Source organism: Acomys russatus, chromosome 20, assembly GCF_903995435.1.
Source record: "Acomys russatus chromosome 20, mAcoRus1.1, whole genome shotgun sequence".
Classification (NCBI taxonomy): Eukaryota; Metazoa; Chordata; class Mammalia; order Rodentia; family Muridae; genus Acomys; species Acomys russatus.
Window position 1 is genome coordinate 8,322,552 of NC_067156.1, and position 18,495 is coordinate 8,341,046.

The following is an 18,495-nucleotide window of genomic DNA, read 5'->3' on the forward strand; positions in this document are numbered from 1 at the left end:
AATAGAGAAATTAAGGACATTCTGAAAACTGGGAATAGGGCTTCCTGAAGACCTAGCTATTGAATTCCTTGGAATACACCCAAAGAATACTCCACCACCCAACAAGGACATATGCTCAACAATGTTCATAGCAGCCTTATTCATAATATCCCGAACCTGGAAACAGTCTAAATGTCCCTCAGTTGAAGAGTGGATAAAGAAACCCACATTCATAAAATAATTATTATTAAAGGTTATATCACACAATGAATCTCACACAACAATAGTGGGAGACTTCAGCACCCCACTCTCACTAATAGATAAATCATTGCAGTGGAAACTAAATGGAGAAACAATGAAAATAATAGACGTTATTAGCGAAATGGACCTACATGATATATACAGAACTTTTCACCAAAATGGAAAATAGTTTAACTTTTTCTCAGCACCTAACAGAATCATCTCCCAAATCGACCTTAACAAATACAAAAAGATTGAAATAAATCTTTGCATGCTATCAGACCACCATGGATTAAAGCTGGACCTCAATAGCAACAAAAACAACAGAATGCCTACAAAATCAATGAAACTGAACAACTCCCTACTCGATGATAAATGGGTAAGGAATAAAATAAAATTTAAAAAAGAGAGAGAGAAAAATACTTTCTAGAATTCAATGAAGCTGAAAGCACAACATACTCAAACTTATGGGACACAATGAAAGCAGTGCTTACAGGAAAATTCATAACACTAAGTGCCTTTATTAAAAAGTTGGAGAGATCCCATATTACAGACTTAACACACTTGAAAGCTCTAGAACAAGAAGAAGCAGACTCTTCTAGAGTGGTAGACGGCTGGAAATCATCAAACTCTGGGTTAAAATCAATATAATAAAAACAAAAAAATGAATCAAAGAATCAACAAAACCTAGAGCTGTTTTTTTTTTTTTTTAGAAAATCAATATGATAGACAAATCCTTAGACAAACTAACTAAAAGGCAAATGGAGAGTAATCCAACCAACAAAATCAGAAATGAAAAGGGAGACATAACAACAGACAGTAAGGAAATCCAAGAAATCATCAGGGCTTACTTCAAAAGCCTATATGCCACAAAATTTGAAAACCTAAGTGAAATAGGCAATTTTCTTGATAGATACCAACAACGAAAATTGAACCAAGATCAGATAAACAAAATAAAGAATTCTACATCAGCTAAAAAGATAGAGTAAGTCATCAAAAGTCTACCAAGCAAAAAAAAGCCCAGGGCCAAATGGATTCAATGCAGAATTCTAGAAGACCTTCTACAATAAGCTAATACCAATTCTCTAAACTTTTCTACAAAAAAGAAAAAAACAGAAGGAACATTATCAAACTCATTCTATGAGGCCACAGTCAGCTTGGTACTTAAACCACAGAAAGACTTTATAAAGAAACATAATTTCAGACCAATTTCTCATATGAACATTGATGCAAAAATACTCAATAAAATACTTCAAAACTGAATCCAAGAGCTCATCAAAAATACTGTTCACCATGACCAAGTTGGCTTCATACTAGGCATGATGGGCTGTTTCGATACATGGAAATCCATAAGTGTAATCCATCATATAAGTAAACTGAAAGAATAAAACCACGTGATCATCTCCTTAGATGCCAAAAGAGCATTTGACAAAATCCAACACCCATTTATGTTTAAAGTCTTGGAGAGATCAGAAGTACAAGGCACATATATCAACATTAAAAGGCAATATACAACAAGCCTACAGCCAACATCAAACTAAATGGAGAGAAACTAAATCATTTCCACTGAAATCAGGAACAATTAAGGCCTTGAGATGTGGAGTAGTTTCAGTAATCTACCTTTTGTTCTATCTTCCCTCTATCTTTCCATATCCCTCATCTTTCTTCTCAGCTCCTATCTACTTACCTATGAAAGAAAGACAAAGGAAAAGACAGACATCCTTGAGTTCAACCTAGTTTTCCTTCTGTGTAAGACCAATAATAACTTATAACCAACTCCAGATAATATTAAGCATCTTTAGACTAAGAGAATAAACAGAAGCCTACCCAACCCCCTTAGAGGAAATGGGCTGTCATTCATGTAAGGTTTTTTCAGTCTGATTTTGGAGGAATAATACCTTTAAAGACCCTCCCCCCAAAATAGGGAAAATGGTTAAGCAAGCCAGAGACAGCATTTGTAGTCCATTTTCTAAATGTTGTAAAATTCCACACTTAATAGGAGTCCTGTGTGGGACAGACTGAAATGCTGGACCAATTGGGATCATAATCTTTCTACAATGCTGTCCTGGAAGCTTTCCTGTTCTGATGGGATAGGTAACAGCAACTGAGGTACCTGGGCCTGGAACATGGAGAAGGTAGGATGTCTGCATCTATCATGCTGAGAGGAATGAATCCTGTCAGATCTGATGCAACATCTGTATCCTTTTCTTTTGTTCTGAAAACATGATTTCTCACAGGCATTATACAGTTTTAACATTATGATTATATGAGATGTGCAGGATGCACAGAACAATTAAGACTGGTTCTCCACTTATTGTAAGAGCAGAAGTAAGACATCTGCAAATCTTCCTTCATGCCATACTAAGAATGGCCTCTAAATATAAACCACAGAGAATCTGTGGCCAACATGAATCCTTGTCTATGCATAGACCTTCGCATATCAGCCAGTCTCAGAGTTATTTCCATGTAGTAGGATTAACAATATAAGTTACCTGCTTGTTTTACAGTTTGTATTCTTTACATCCTGATTGCAGGCCTCTCACTCAGCCTCGAAAATATTTCTGTCAGATATATTGGGCTAGAAGGATGAAGATGCTCCAACATTATAGAAAATGTTGGGTGACTGTTCAGGCAGCAAACTGTCTCAGTCATTTTTTCAATTTGGAAGCTGCTAACCAGCACTTCTGGTTCATTCAGATATTTAAGTTTATTTTCTTCTCAAGTCTCTGATGGGTTGAAGACCAGCTAGTTTAGTCTTAGAATTAAGCTTAGTTGGTTAAGGGTTACAATGTTTTCATATCATTCAGTAATTAATACCAAACAAGATAGAAAAGAAATTTACTTCAAGTTTGCCAAATACAAATAGCCAAACCACTATGGATGTCACATTTATATAATTCCTGATTGTCCCATGGTTCTTGCTGCTGTAGGCAGTTCATTTTATTCATGTATAATAATATAAATGCATACATTAACAAAGAAGCATAAAAAAAAATGTAGATCCTACAAGTTTATTTTTATTAAATATCCAGAACAGGCAAATTTATAGAGGTGTAAAGCAGACAAAGATGTATTGTATTGTGCCTACAGAGTTTGAGTTTGAGGGATGAGAAAAATTTGAAAACTGGGTTTATTTGTGAACAGTGCCATGGGAAGCCAATCAATGCCAAAATAGACAAATAATATATAAAAACAGCAATTATTTATTTTTGTGAATAATATACTATAATCAGCGAGGAGATAGGATAAAGAAACCCTGGAGATCAGAAGACAAGAGACTAGGAATCCATCACTAGATGCTATACATTGGATCTAGACCATTCTCAAAAGGGATGAAGTATAAACAGGGGAAGATGGGAGCCTACTGAAAGGAAGTGAGGTCATTGGAGAGAACTCCTTTAAGGGACCATAGAATAGGGCCCTGTTCTTCCTTTCTTTCTTTGCTCCCAAACTCTGAACTAAGCAAGGCTGATGTTTGTGCAACACACATTCCCACCTTGTGGTGTTATGCTGCCCTAAGCTCAGAAACAACAGGACAACTGATCATGGAACAAAACCTCTGTAAATGTTAGTAAAAATAAAGTCCTCTTCCTTAAAAAAGGTAGCTCAAGCTTCACAACTCCTCTACTTTATATTTCTGTACTACACTAATAATTCTTTTATTCTGCCATATCCTCATACCAGTTAGGCAAACTAATAAAGGAGAAAAAAAAAAAAAAGGAATGGTCACACCTTTTGAAAGATACTACCAGGATTTCCCAAGGAAAGAGCCTTTGCACTTAATACTCAATAGCTAATACACGGTCACATGGCCACATAAGGCAAGACTGCAGAAGAAGATTGGCCTTTGGCATGAGCTTCTGTGGATTCTGATACTAAATTTCTGAGAATTTGAACAAAGTCTTTTATAAAACAATGAGCAGTCAACAGAGATTACGTCTCAAAAGAAATCCTCAAATGTGATGAGATGAACATTTGAGATTGGCTGTGGACTGATAATGCTTTTTGAAAATTTATTTATTTATTTTAATTTTTTACTAATTTATTCATATTACATATCAATGGTTATCCCATCCCTTGTATTCTCCCATTCCTCCCTCCCTCCCATTTTCCCCTTACTCCCCTCACCTATGACTGTGACTGAGGGGGACTTCCTCCCCTTGTATATGCTCATAGGGTATCAAGTCTCTTCTTGGTAGCCTGCTATCCTTCCTCTGAGTGCCCCCAGGTCTCCCTATTCAGGGAACGTGGTCAAATATGAGGCACCAGAGTATTGTGAAAGTCAGACTCTACTCTCCACTCAACTGTGGAGAATGTCCTGTCCATTGGCTAGATCTGGGTAGGGGTTTAAAGTTTACAGCCTGTATTGTCCTCGGCTGGTGCCTTAGTTTGAGCAGGACCCCTGGGCCCAAATCTGCCTATCATAATATTCTTCTTGTAAAGAAGATATGTAGATCTTTGTGTCTATACCAAGGACGTGATTTATTCAAATTACCCATTATACTATACTTTTACATTTAAGGGGGTTTACATTATAACACCCATATCCAGAACCAAATCTGATGTTTATTATATTTGTAATTTCTAAATTATATGGACATCATCATTGCAGTATTTTGTATTGTTGGTCACCAACATTCTCTGGGGTTTATGTAGGGCTTCGTTTTCTATTATAATTTATTATTATTATTATTATTATTATTATTATTATTATTAGTTCTATAAATGAAGGAAAAAGTAATTATACTTTATCTTTCATTGGCAACAATGGGTTTATTATTTTATGTTCATATGGTATTTCACACCTTCAAATTAGTTACAAAAGAAGTTTTTCTTAAATTGGTTTTCAAACGATTAAAGATGAAAACATTCTTTTCCCCAAAATATGTTCAGAAAAAAGGGAGAAAATCAGTGCATTTCTTCCTCAAAATTTGGTATTTAAAAAGTTTTATCTTAATAAACAGAACAATTGGTGGCAATTCCTTTTAGGAATTATGACAATATTCAACATAATGAAATACCCTGTTAGATTATTTTTGACACTTTAATAACTGTTTTACTCTTTCACATTTTGAAATCCTTTATTTTTTCTATTTCCATCTCTACTAATTTTAATCTTTAATCTCACCTCATTATCTTGTCATTTAATACTTTTCATCTTCCCTCTTCTCCCAAGATATTTCTTGTCCTTAAAATTCACATTTTCCTAAGTTAAGAGTGTTTTGTCAACTGTCCATCTTTCTAACATCTTATGCCACATTTTCTTAATAATTCCACTAATATAAAGTTATACTCATTCTCAGATTTGTGACATACTATAATATGGCTCTGTTATATATGAAATAAGGAAAATTACTTTCTGAGCCATAAATTTACATATGTAAAGGGAGTAGTCTTTAGTTAACATTTCTTTATTAATATATAATACAAATTGTAGTATTATTATCCTTTTCTTTACATCTAACATATACTTATATCTGAGTACATAGCATGTTTGTCTGTCTGAGTATGTGTTACCTCATTCAGGATAATTCTTTCTAGTTCCATCCTTTTCCCAGAAAATTTCATGATGTCATTTTGTTTAACAGATGAGTAATACTACATTGCATAAATGTACCATATATTTAAATCTCCATTTTGGTTTCTGGGCATCTAGTTTGTTTCCAGTTTTTTTTTTTTTTTTTTTTTTTTTTTTTTTTTTTTTTTTTTTTTTTTTTACTACTATGAATGAAGGTGGGTGAAGATAATTGAGCAATTATCCTTTTGGTAAGTGTTGGGGACGGGCTACATGGCCAGTATTCAGTCATCTTGTTAGAACCTAGGTTCCTATTTCTCCAGAAGTCTGCCATTCACCAGAAACCAACTGACCTTGTCGTAGGTCGGCAATTAGACACCTGTTGTGGTTTATTGTGGGGGCTGGTCATTCCAGACCCCCGAGCTACTCCTTTTCCAGTGGGACTACTGATAAAATCAGATTAAAGGCCAGCTGCCTGTAAGCAGCAGTTCTGGGAGCTATTTCCTAACTAACCAGATCCTTCACGACTTTCCTGGATTATCTCTCCTGCAATTATAGCAGCTGTAAAGGTAGATACCTACCTGCTGGAGCACTCCAGAGTTAGGTATCCATAGCAACTCTTGCTTATGCAAATACCCATGCCCCTGTGCCTATATAAACTCGGTGAAAATTTTCAATAAACGGGGTTTGATCAGAATGCAGATTTGCCTCCTTCTTCATGTCTAGTGTTCTGTCTCTATACAGGAAAATTCCCCTCCTGAGTGTTAGTCAAACCCGAGCAGGCCGGGGCAGGTAAGATGGCATTTCCTTTGTATATATGCTCAGGAGTGCTATGACTGGGTCTTGATGTAGATCTATTCGCAATATTCTGAGACACCACCATATTGATTCCCAAAAATATCTGTAAAAGTTTGCACCCCTACCAGCAATGGAAGATTGTGTCCCTTATTCCACATCTTTGTCATCATAAGCTGTCACTTGTGTTCCACAGACCCAGAAATGCCAAGCAACAAGGAGAGCTTAACAGGAGATGCGAGGATCATCTTCAAAGGGGGAAATAAAATAGAAATCACAGGTGGAATGGGTTTGGTTGAGGATTGGAATAGGAGGCATCAGATTGGCTTGGGGAATGGAGGGAGAGAATACTGGGAGAGACAACTGGAATTGGGGGTGATGTCAGGAGTGAGGTAGAAACCTAGTGCAGTGGAAACTCCATAGTCCATCAGGGTGACATGAGTGAAGACTAATAGTATTGAGGGACACCAAGCTATCCTCTCTAACCAGGAAAAGCATAAAGTAGAGGGAGAGGGACATCAACTCAGCCACATACCTCCTGTCTACAGTTTGTCCTGCCCGCAGAATGTGATGGAACCTGACCTTAATCTCCAGCAGAGAGATCACGAAGACCTTATTCATCAACTGATGGAATAGATACAGAATCCCACAGCCTAGTATTAGGTAGAGCTCAGAAGTCCTGCAGAGGAGGAAAGAAAGTATGGATGGGAAGTTCATGGGATCAAGGACACCACAAGAACAGGGCCCACATAATCAACTGACTGGGGCTTATGTGGAAAGCCTATATGATCTGCCCTCTGTTGTGGTTTTGTGGTTCTGCATTCTTGTGGAATTTCTAACAGTCAGATTGGTGTCTATCTTTGAATCTTTTGAATGCCTTTTGAACCATTTTCCTCTTACTGATTGCCTAGTTCACTCTTTATGTGAAAATGCATGCCTTGTCTTTTAGTTTGTTGTGCAAAATTTGGTTGATGTCCCAGGAATGCCTGCCCTTTTCTGAGGAGAGGTGAAGACAGACGGACCATTCACCTGGGAAATGTTAAGATGAAGGGAAAAAACTTGGGGCAGGGGAGGAAAAGGGGACAATCTGCAGTTGGGGTGTAATATATGAGAAAAGAATAAATACAAAGAAAATTACATAATATGAATTTAATAAGGGAACATAGTTGAAGTCATACAAATAGTAAGGATTTTATCCATAAAAATTCACCTCTTTAATTAAAATTTTAATATCTCTTTTTATTAATTCAGCAGGTAAGAGCGCTCTTCAAGTTAAAAACATGAGCAACAAGATGGATACTTTTTCTTTTGGAACAAATACATCATTTCAAAGTAGGTCAAAATTACACCAACAGTAATAGGAAAATAAAGTAAACCATATTTTATCAATAAAGAATTTTAGAGAGAAGGCAGGTTGTGTGATTGATTGAGATTCAACCCCAACTGACACTTAAAATTTGGCATCACTTTGAGAAAAGTAAAAACAAGTAATATTTATTGCATATGATCTTTGTGTCCTATGAAGCAACATGTCTTCAATGCAATACTCATTGATGTTTCCAAATTTATGAGGATTAGAAGAAATTAGTGACAACTCGTGCATTCATTAATGAACTTGCTTCTAATGATTAAATCTTAGCTATATTAATTCAAATTAAACCTATGTTTTTTGAAATATGAGAAATGAATAATTGTTACATAAGGCGAGCTCTGCATCCTAGAGTCAGCTGTGTGTTTGTGTATGGAGACCTGAAAAATAAATATATTTCACTTCAATTCTTATAAATCTTTGTTGATACTGTTGTCTATGCTATTTTTGATAACAGTGAATGAATACACATTTTGGGAAAATAAATAATAATAAGACAGATTCACATATTAGATTCAGAGGAGGATTGTTTTACAGATCTTGACTGAAGCATCCCCTGATAGCAAATATCTGGATAAAGTGAACAGTTAGGTTTAAAGTTAGTGTTAAACCAGTAAATGGCCACACGCAACACATATTTTCCTGTTATGCATCTCAGCTCCAGTGCAACTTACTGTATCATTGTCATAATATTTTTAGGGACTAGTACAGGCAGAGTGTTCAAAATTATTGATAAGAATGTCATTATTGGGCTGAAGAGATGGCTCACTAGTTAAGAGCATGAATTGCTCATGTAAAGCATTTTAGCTCAATTCTCAGTGCTTACAGAAGATGCTTCAAATCTCCACAGGTCTAGCTCTGGGGAACCCCATGCCTTCTTTTGGACTCCACAGGTATATTTACAGATGTTCGCATAAAATTCTGTATAGACACAGGAATATATACATAAGAAAATGAAAAAAGAATATTTTTTAAATATCCATTATGCAAGAGATCCACTTTAATTTAGGCAAAGGCTACAAATAACAGTTACTTCACAATGTAGATAAGTTTGAGGTTCTTTTTCTCTGCTTATAGAAATAAAGATATTATTATCATCAAGTTTTTGTTCTGATCTCAGTGGAACCCTGTCCATTACCAGTATATGATACTGTTATTGTTTGGTATTCAAATATGATGTCAGAAAGTAAAAGAGTTTTGAGTAGAATGTGGCCTATATGCATCTCCCTAAATTAATATTATATGGATTTATAGCAGCTTGAATAGTCCTTCAAGTTGAGATAAAATATATGCATCCAGGGAGAATTTGAAATAAATCCTCGAAAATATGAATTAGAGAAAAATATGCAGCATTGATCCTGCGTTTCTCTTTTCTTATCTATTTAATTTTCTGTGTAATTAATGACATTCTTGTGATGTATATTATATACATGTATATATATATATATATATATATATATATATATATATGATTTGTATATACTAGTAGTGTTATACCATTTTTGCTCCTCTATTTATCTCCCTTCTTCTTTTTTTTTTAAGTCTTTGGCTCCTTCTATAATTATTTCTGTTACAGACACACACATGCACACAGACACACATTTCCTATTGAGTCCATTAAGTATTGCTTATGAATATGTTTTTATGTTTTACAATCGGGATTGAGCAACCTCTCAGGGCTTGTCCCTGCATATTTGATCGATTCTCCTCTCAGTGCCAATTAATTACCTGTGGCTCTGCATCTATGTGTATGGACCAGTAGAATGTCTCTAGTCACATTGGGTTCATGTCCACTTGTCATAATTTCGATATTATTTAGATAACCATATTGTTGAGATTATTGAATACAACATTCCTACCATATATAGAAGACTCTATTATGCAGTTTTAATCCTCTTTTCTGGCTATTACAGTATTTCCGCTCTTTTTCTGTGATAGTCCCGAAGCCTTGGGTGTTGGAGTTTCATTATTGATGTACCAAAAGGGGAGGTTGCCCATTGTTGTTTATGATTTGCATTTTTATCAGTTGTGGATCTCTGTTGTATTCTGTATTTATTGCAAAAATTCATTGGTGAGGTTGAGATTTGTACTTATATGTGCATATAAAGATGTAAAAAGATAATTACTAGGAATATATCTTAAATCACATTGATTTATGACAATGACAGTGCTACATTCTTTTCTAGGATATATGGCCTATCTAGCCATGGGCAGTTGGCTAGGTTTACAATATCAGCATACGCATAATTTTCCACATATATTATAAATTTAAAAAAGCACTATGTCCAAATTACTCCTAAAAGTTAGTGAAAATTGCAGACCTACATTCAGATGTTTCACTTAAGCTGATAATTACCCATTGCTAAATATTCATGCATGAATACACTAATGCTTATTTATATCTAGAAAATAAATTAACTTTCACTTTTTGCCTAGGAACTTAATTCTATTTTTTTTTCAAATTTCTATTTACATATCCAATTGGTCAATAGCATGTTACAAAAAATGTATTATTGATAGATTAATATTTCTAGCCCCCAGATAAAAAAATTTGTTATAAAAAGTAAATGCTCACATATAGTTCAAGTAAAAATGTTGCTGAAAATTGTGGTCAACTGTGAATTATTGTTATTCTCTGTGCTTTATTGGAGCCGCTCTAAATGCACTAAAGTTCACAGAAAACAAAATGAACGCATTAAAAAAAAAGCTGGGTAATATATATATATATATATTATATAGAATATATAGTCTACTTATATCAACATTCAGTGGTAATATGATATTAAAACATAATTTAAAATAGATGAATTAATCACATTTTAATTATAAGTATTATTATAAAGGTATTACAAAACTATTTTGCAGCTCAGACTAGCACCTCTAACTTAAAAAAGCAAAAAAGAAAATTACAGATTTATATGACTCAATTATTCATTTCTCCATGCCTTATGGAATGTTGTGACATATTAGACTATTAGAAGCCCAACTTGTTACCCTTGTTATACATGATTATAAGACATATGGTCTCTGGAGGCATGGCCTGCTGAACAGATTTATATAAATAGGTTACAAAACACCTTTGACTTCTTTAAGTGGTTTGCTGACATCAGATGCTGATTAATTTACGTATTAATTTATATATTTACTTATTTATTAGTTTAATTATTTATTCCTTTGCTGATTTTAGCTATTTGGTCTATCTTCAACTCTCCAAGGTGTTAGCTATGTTTCTATATAACTGCTTATCTGAGAAAAATAAAGCCAACATGTTTTGTAAATGTCTTCTTTCCCACCATCAGAGGCAGTAATTTGAAGTAGTTACTTAATCCATGATCATCTTTAGGGACAACTTTCTCCCACTACAGTTGTGTCCGGATAATTGTATTCTATTCTTTTTAAAGGTCTATTCTTGTCACAGCATAATATTTTTCTAATATTTAGTGGAATCTCATCTTATAGTACTTGCTCTAATTTTCATTCCTCGCAAAAAGTTTTTTCTGAGTCCAGAGGAAGCCATATGTTCACATATATCCCTATATTTATCAGTGGTTTTTTCCCATCAACATTTGTAAATCACAAAATGAGATCAAAAGTGACTGCAGACGAACACTGAAAGACAGTTTTCACATCAGGGTTAGTAATTTGTGTAAATTACCTTCCTCATTCCCACTCTGTGTGTCTGAAATAAACATATAGCTGTGGAGTATTGAATTTTGAAAAGTAGAGTTAAAAGAGTGAGGTATCCAGGGACATGTTGAAAAAATGGCCATGATGTGTACAATCATAAAGCAAGAATCAGTCCAACCTTGATGTCAGCAGTGATTCTCAACAGCACCAATGAAGGTTTAATCCAGGAACAAAAGTCCACATAACCTACACAAGGGAAATCTGCTAATATCACCTGCTGTTAAAGAAACATTGGCCTATGTGAGGAGAACAGTATGAAAATTAGAAGGACTGTTTCCTGTGTTTAATTTTACAATAATCCTGACAAATATCTGTAAGAATAGATTTAAAGGAAGGATTTGGGCTCATAATTTCAAGGCTTTCAGCCCATCAGGGAGGGATAAGAATGGAGACTGGATATCCTCAGTCCTCAGTAGAGAAAGCATGAAATACCAGGTCTTCATGGCTTCCTGTGCCAGGAAACAGTCAGCTTATAAAAAATGATGTGAGTGAGCTTAAAGGCCCACTGTTCACTAACCGCCATGACCTTCTATTCCTGAAGGCTCTATGAACTTGTAAGCACCAACAACAGTGGGGATTCAGTGTTCAAGCACATGAGCCGGTGGGGACATTTCACATTCAAAACACTGGACTAGTGAGACAGAATAAAGGAAATAAATGGGCCACAGCAATGTGCATTAAAATGCACACTTAGACCCTTAAAAAGAAAATAACATTATTAAAACCATAAATCAAAACAAGTAAATGCAAATAAGTGAAAGTATTAGGTATAAAAACATATAAACTGAACTCTGCTTCTAGGAACATCTCTGGAGTCTTAGAAGAAGCTTACAATGTGGAATCATAGAAAACATGACAGCCACAAAGATTACAAAAAGCTTAAAGCTAAAATTATTTAGTCATGAAGATATCTTCTAAAAGTTACAATTAATGACTGAGTCAAATTATGGTGTTCAAGGGCAATGCGAATTTCTTAAAACTTAATTAGTTTGAAGAAACTTTAAAGCAGCATAGCACCCTCAGTATAAGGCCAGTTAGATTGGGGCAGATACAAATGTAAATGATGTAAACTTTGTAATTTAAGTAAATAAGATGGACAATTGGACTTTTAAGAGTATTTAAATTTATGTGACATGTACAAGAATTCTGCTGTCATATTAGAAAGCTATTCATCAACTTATACAAAATTCAACTATTTAAACATTATAATTAGTATTTTTTAGATGAAGTGATAACAAATATTTTACACATTTTTACGGAAAAATGAAATAATTCATATTACATCTCATTTTCTATCCCATCCCATACATCCTCCCATTCCTTCCTCCCTCCCACTTTCACCCCAATCCCCCTTCCCTGTGACTGTGACCAAGGGGGACCTCCTCCCCCTGAATATGGTGCTAGGATATCAAGTCCCTTCTTGGTAGTCCGCTATCCTTCCTCTGAGTGCCATTGGGCCTCCCCCACAAAGGGACATTGCCAAATATGGGGCACCAGAGATCCTGTGAAAGTCAGTCCCCGGTTTCCACTTAACTGTGGAGAATGTCCTGTTCCTTGGTTAGATCTGGGTAGGGGTTTGAAGATGGCTGCACGTTTTGTCCTTTGTTGGTGCCTTTGATCAAGCAGAACCCCTGGGCTCAGATCCACCCATCATAATGTTCCTCTTGTAGGTTTCTAGGACCCTCTGGATCCACCTACTTCCCTATCCCCTATATTTTTCTCACCTAGAGTCTCAATAGGATATTCTCACCTCTATCCCACTTTCCTGGTAGGTGCAGATTTTCATGGGACCTGCCCCTTGGGCTAGTGTCCAGTTATAAGTGAGTATATACCATTTCAGTCTCTCTGCTTCAGGGTTAGCTCACTCATTATGATCATTTCTAGTTCAATCCATTTGTCCACAAATTTCGGGAATTCCTTGTTTTTAATAGCTGAGTAGTATTCCATAGTGTATATGCACCACAGTTTCTTTATCCATTCTTCTACTGATGGACACTTAGGCTGTTTCCATGTTCTGGCTATTATGAATAAGGCTGCTATGAACACGGTTGAGCAACTTTTCTTGTTGTGTGCTGGAGCATCTTCTGGGTATATTCCAAGGAGTGGAATAGCTGGGTCTTGAGGAAGCCCTATTCCCGTTTTTCTAAGGTAGCACCAGATAGACTTCCAAAGTGGCTGTACTGGTTTGCATTCTCACCAGCAATGAAGGAGTGTTCCTCTCTCTCCACATCCTCGCCAGCATGTGTTGTCACGTGAATGTTTGATTTTAGCCATTCTGATAGGTGTAAGATGGAATCTTAGAGTTGTTTTGATTTGCATTTCTCTGATAACTAGAGATGTTGAGCATTTCTTTAAGTGTTTCTCAGCCATTTGATATTCCTCTGTTTAATTCTGAGCCCCATTTCTCAATTGGGTCATTTGGTTTGGTGGCGTTTAATTTCTTGAGTTCTTTATAAAGTTTGGATATTAGAACTTTGTCAGATGCAGGGTTGGTGACTATTAATTCCCAGTCTGTAGGCTGTCGCTTTGTTCTTTTGACAGTGTCTCCTGCCTTACAGAAGCTTCTCAGCCTCATGAGGTCCCATTTTTAATTGCTGTCCTTAAGGCCTGGGCTGTTGGTGTTCTGTTCAGGAAGTTGTCTCCTGTGCCAATGTGTTCCAGGCTCTTCCCCACTTTTTCTTCTAACTGATTTAGTGTCTCTGGTTTTATATTGAGGTCTTTAATCCATTTGGACTTGAGCTTTGTGCATGGTGACAAGTATGGGTCCAATTGCATTTTTGTACATTTAGAAATCCAGTTAGACCAGCACCATTTGTTGAAGATGCCATCGTTTTTCCATTGAATAGATTTGGCTTCTTTGTCAAAAAGCAGGTGACTAAATGTGTGTGGATTCATATATGGGTCTTCAATTCGATTCCATTGATCAACCAGCCTATTGCTGTGCCAGTACCATGCTGTTTTAATTACTATTGCTCTATAGTACAGCTTGAGATCAGGTATGGAGATTCCTCCAGAGGATCTTTTATTGTATAGGATTGTTTTAGCTATTCTGGGTTTTTTGTTTTTCCATATAAAGTTGAGAATTGACCTTTCAATGTCTTTAAAAAATTGTGTAGGTATTTTGATAGGGATTGCATTGAATCTGTAAATTGCTTTTAGTAAAATGGCCATTTTTACTATGTTGATTCTCCCAATCCATGAACAAGGGAGATCCCTCCATCTTCTCAAGTCACCTTCAATCTCTTTCTTTAAGGACTTAAAGTTTTTTTCAAACAAGTCTTTCACTTGCTTGGTTAGCGTTACTCCTAGGTATTTTAAATTGCTTGTGGCTAACATGAAGGGTGTAGATTTACTAATTTCTTCCTCTGTATGATTGTCATTTGTATATAGGAAGGCTACTGATTTTTTTGAGTTAATTTTGTAACCAGCCAGTTTGCTGAACATGCTTTTCAACTGAAGGAGTTCTCTGGTGGAATTTTGGGGGTCACTTATGTACACTATCATATCACCTGCAATTAGGGATAGTTTGACTTCTTCCTTTCCCATTTGGATCCCCTTGATCTCCTTGTGTTGTCTTATTGCTCTGGCTAGGATTTCAAGAACTATATTGAAGAGTTATGGAGAAAGTGGGCAGCCTTGTCTGGTTCCTGATTTCAGAGGAATTTCCTTGAGTATCTCTCCATTTAATTTGATGTAGGCTATTGGCTTGCTGTATTTAGCCTTTATTATGTTTAGATAAGTGCCTTGTATCCCCGATCTCTCCAACACTTTAAACCTGAATGGGTGTTGGATTTTGTCAAATGCTTTTTCTGCATCTAAGGAGATGATCATGTGGTTTTTTTTTCTTTAGTTTGTTTATATGGTGGATTACATTGATGGATTTCCGTATATTAAACCATCCCTGCCTGCCTGGAATGAAGCCTACCTGGTCATGATGAATGATATCTTTGATATGTTCTTGTATTCGTTTAGTGAGTATTTTATTGAGTATCTTTGCATCTATGTTCATAAAAGAAATCGGTCTGAAGTTCTCTTTTTTTGTTGGGTCTTTGTGAGGTTTAGGTATCAACGTGACTGTGGCCTCATAGAAAGAATTTGGTAATGTTCCATCCAATTCTATCTTTTGGAGTAGCTTGAAGAGTATCGGTATTAGCTCCTCTTTGAAGGTCTGATAGAATTCTGCACTGAAACCATCTGGCCCTGGGCTTTTTTTGGTTGGGAGACTATCAATGATTGCCTCTATTTCTATAGGAGAAATAGGCCTATTTAATTTGTTCATCTGATCTTGATTCAATTTTGGCAAGTGAAATCGATCAAGAAAAATGTCCATTTCTCTTAGATTTTCAAATTTTGTGGCATATATGCCTTTAAAGTAGGATCTTATGATTCTTTGTATTTCTTTGGTGTCTGTTGTGACTACCTTTTCATTTCTGATTTTGTTGATTTAGATACTGTCCCTCTGCCTTTTAGTTAGTTTGGCTAACGGTTTGTCTATTTTGTTGATTTTCTCAAAAAACCAGCTCCTGGTTTTGTTGATTCTTTGAATTGTTCTTTTTGTTTCTAATTTATTGATTTTTAGCCCTGAGTTTGATTATTTCCAGACGTCTACTCCTCTTGGGTGATTCCGCTTCTTTCTTTTCTAGGGCTTCCAGTTGTTTTGTTAAGTTGCTTATGTGGGATGTTTCCAATTTCTTTTTAAAGGCACTTAGTGATATGAATTTTCCTCTTAGCACTGCTTTCAATGTGTCCCACAAATTTGGGTATGTTGTTCCATCATTTTCATTGAATTTCAGGAAGTCTTTTATTTCTTCCTTTATTTCTTCCATGACCCACGTGTCATTAAGTAGAAAGTTGTTTAGTTTCCATGCGTGAGTAGGCTTTTTGTTATTTCTCTTGTTGTTGAAGTCCAGCCTTAGACCATGGTGATACAAGGTATTATTTCAATATTCTTGTATCTGTTGAGGCTTGCTTTGTGACCTACTATGTGATCAATTTTGGAAAAGGTTCCATGGGGTGCCGAGAAGAAGTATAGTCTTTTGTGTTTGGGTGGAAAGTTCTGTACACATCTGTTAGATCCATTTGATTCATGGCATTGGTTAGTGATTTTATTTCTTGGCTTAGTTTCTGTTTCAAAGACCTATCCTTCAGTGAAAGTGGAGTGTTGAAGTCACCCACTATTAATGTGTTGGAATCAATGAGTCATTTAAGCTTTGTTAATAGTTCTTTTACAAATGTGGGTGCCCTTGTATTTGGAGCATAGATGTTCAGAATTGTGATGTCATCTTGGTTGATTTTACCCTTGATGAGTATGAAGTGTCCTTCTTTGTCTCTTTTGATTAATTTTGGTTGAAAGTCTATTTTGTTGGATATTAGGATGGCTACCCCTGCTTGCTTCCTGTGACCATTAGATTGGAATATTTTTGCCCAGCCTTTTACCCTGAGGCAATGTCTGTCCTTGTGGGTGAGATGTGTTTCTTGGATGCAGAAGAATGTTGGGTCTTGTTTATGCAACCATTCTGTTAGTCTATGTCTTTTTATTGGAGAATTGAGACCGTTGATGTTCAGAGATATTAATGACCAATGACTGTTAAGTCCTTTCATTTTGATGTTTGTTTAAGTTGAGGGTTTGTGAGGTTGTGATTTTGCGATGGTGTAGTTATCTATTTCCTGTGTAGTTTTGGTTATAACTCATTCCTGTGTGGTGGAGTTTTCCTTCTAGTAGCTTCTGTAATGCTGGATTTGTGGAGAGGTATTGGTTGAATTTGTTCCTGTCATAGAATATTTTGTTTTCTCCATCTACGGTTATTGATAGTTTTGCTGGGTACAGTAGTCTAGCCTGGCATCTGTGGTCTCTTAGGGTTTGCAGGACCTCTGTCCATGCCTTTCTGGCTTTCATGGTCTCAGCTGAGAAGTCGGGTGTAATTCTGATAGGTTTGCCATTGTATGTTACTCTGTTTTTTTTCCCTTGCAGCTTTTAAAATTTTTTCTTTAGTCTGTATATTTTGTGTTTTGATTATTATATGGCGGGAAGATTTTCTTTTCTGATCTATTCTATTTGGTGTTCTATAGGCCTCTTGTATGTTCATATGCATCTCCTTCATCAGATTGGGAAAATTTTCTTGTATAATTTGGTTGAAGATATTTTCTGGGCCATGGAGTCAGGCGTCTTCTTTATCCTCAATGCCTATTATTCTCAGGTTTCTTCTTTTCATGGTGTCCTTGATTTCTTGGATGTTCTGTGTTAGGAACTTTTCTGATTTAGTATTTTCCTTGATGGTTGATTCGAGTTCTACAATTGTATCTTTAAGTCCCAAAATTCGTTCCTCCGTTTCCTGGATTCTGTTTGAGAAGGCCATCTCTTTGTTGCCTGCTTTCTTCTCTATGGTCTCTCGGTCACATTTTTTTTCTGTGTGTTCTTTTATCATAGATTCCATTTTTGACCTCAGATCTTGAAGTGTTTTTGTTTTATTTCCTTCATCTGTCTGTTTGTATTTTCCTGAAATTCTTCCAGTGCCTTTCTATATGACTCTTTTATGTCCTCCACCTGCTTGGTTGCCTCCTCCCGCAGTTGTTTACAGATTTCATTCCTTTCTTCCATTATCATCTTCCTTACTAAGGACTTGAGGTCATTTTCTTGTATTTCAATTGTTTTTGGGTTCTCCAGGTTGCTTTCATTGGGATTGTTGGGATCTGGAGATTCCAAACTGTTTTGGTTTTTGTTTGTATTCTTTCGCTGTCCTCTTGTCATTTTGGTGTCTCTGATGTTGGGAGGTAGCTTCTGGTGACCTTCACTGGTTGAGAGTGGATAGTTGGTGAATGATTATTGGTCACGTGCTCTTGCCTGTAGGGATCAGGTAGTTTTCCTCCTGACACAGGCAGGTGACCTAGTTTCCACTTATGGAGACTTTGC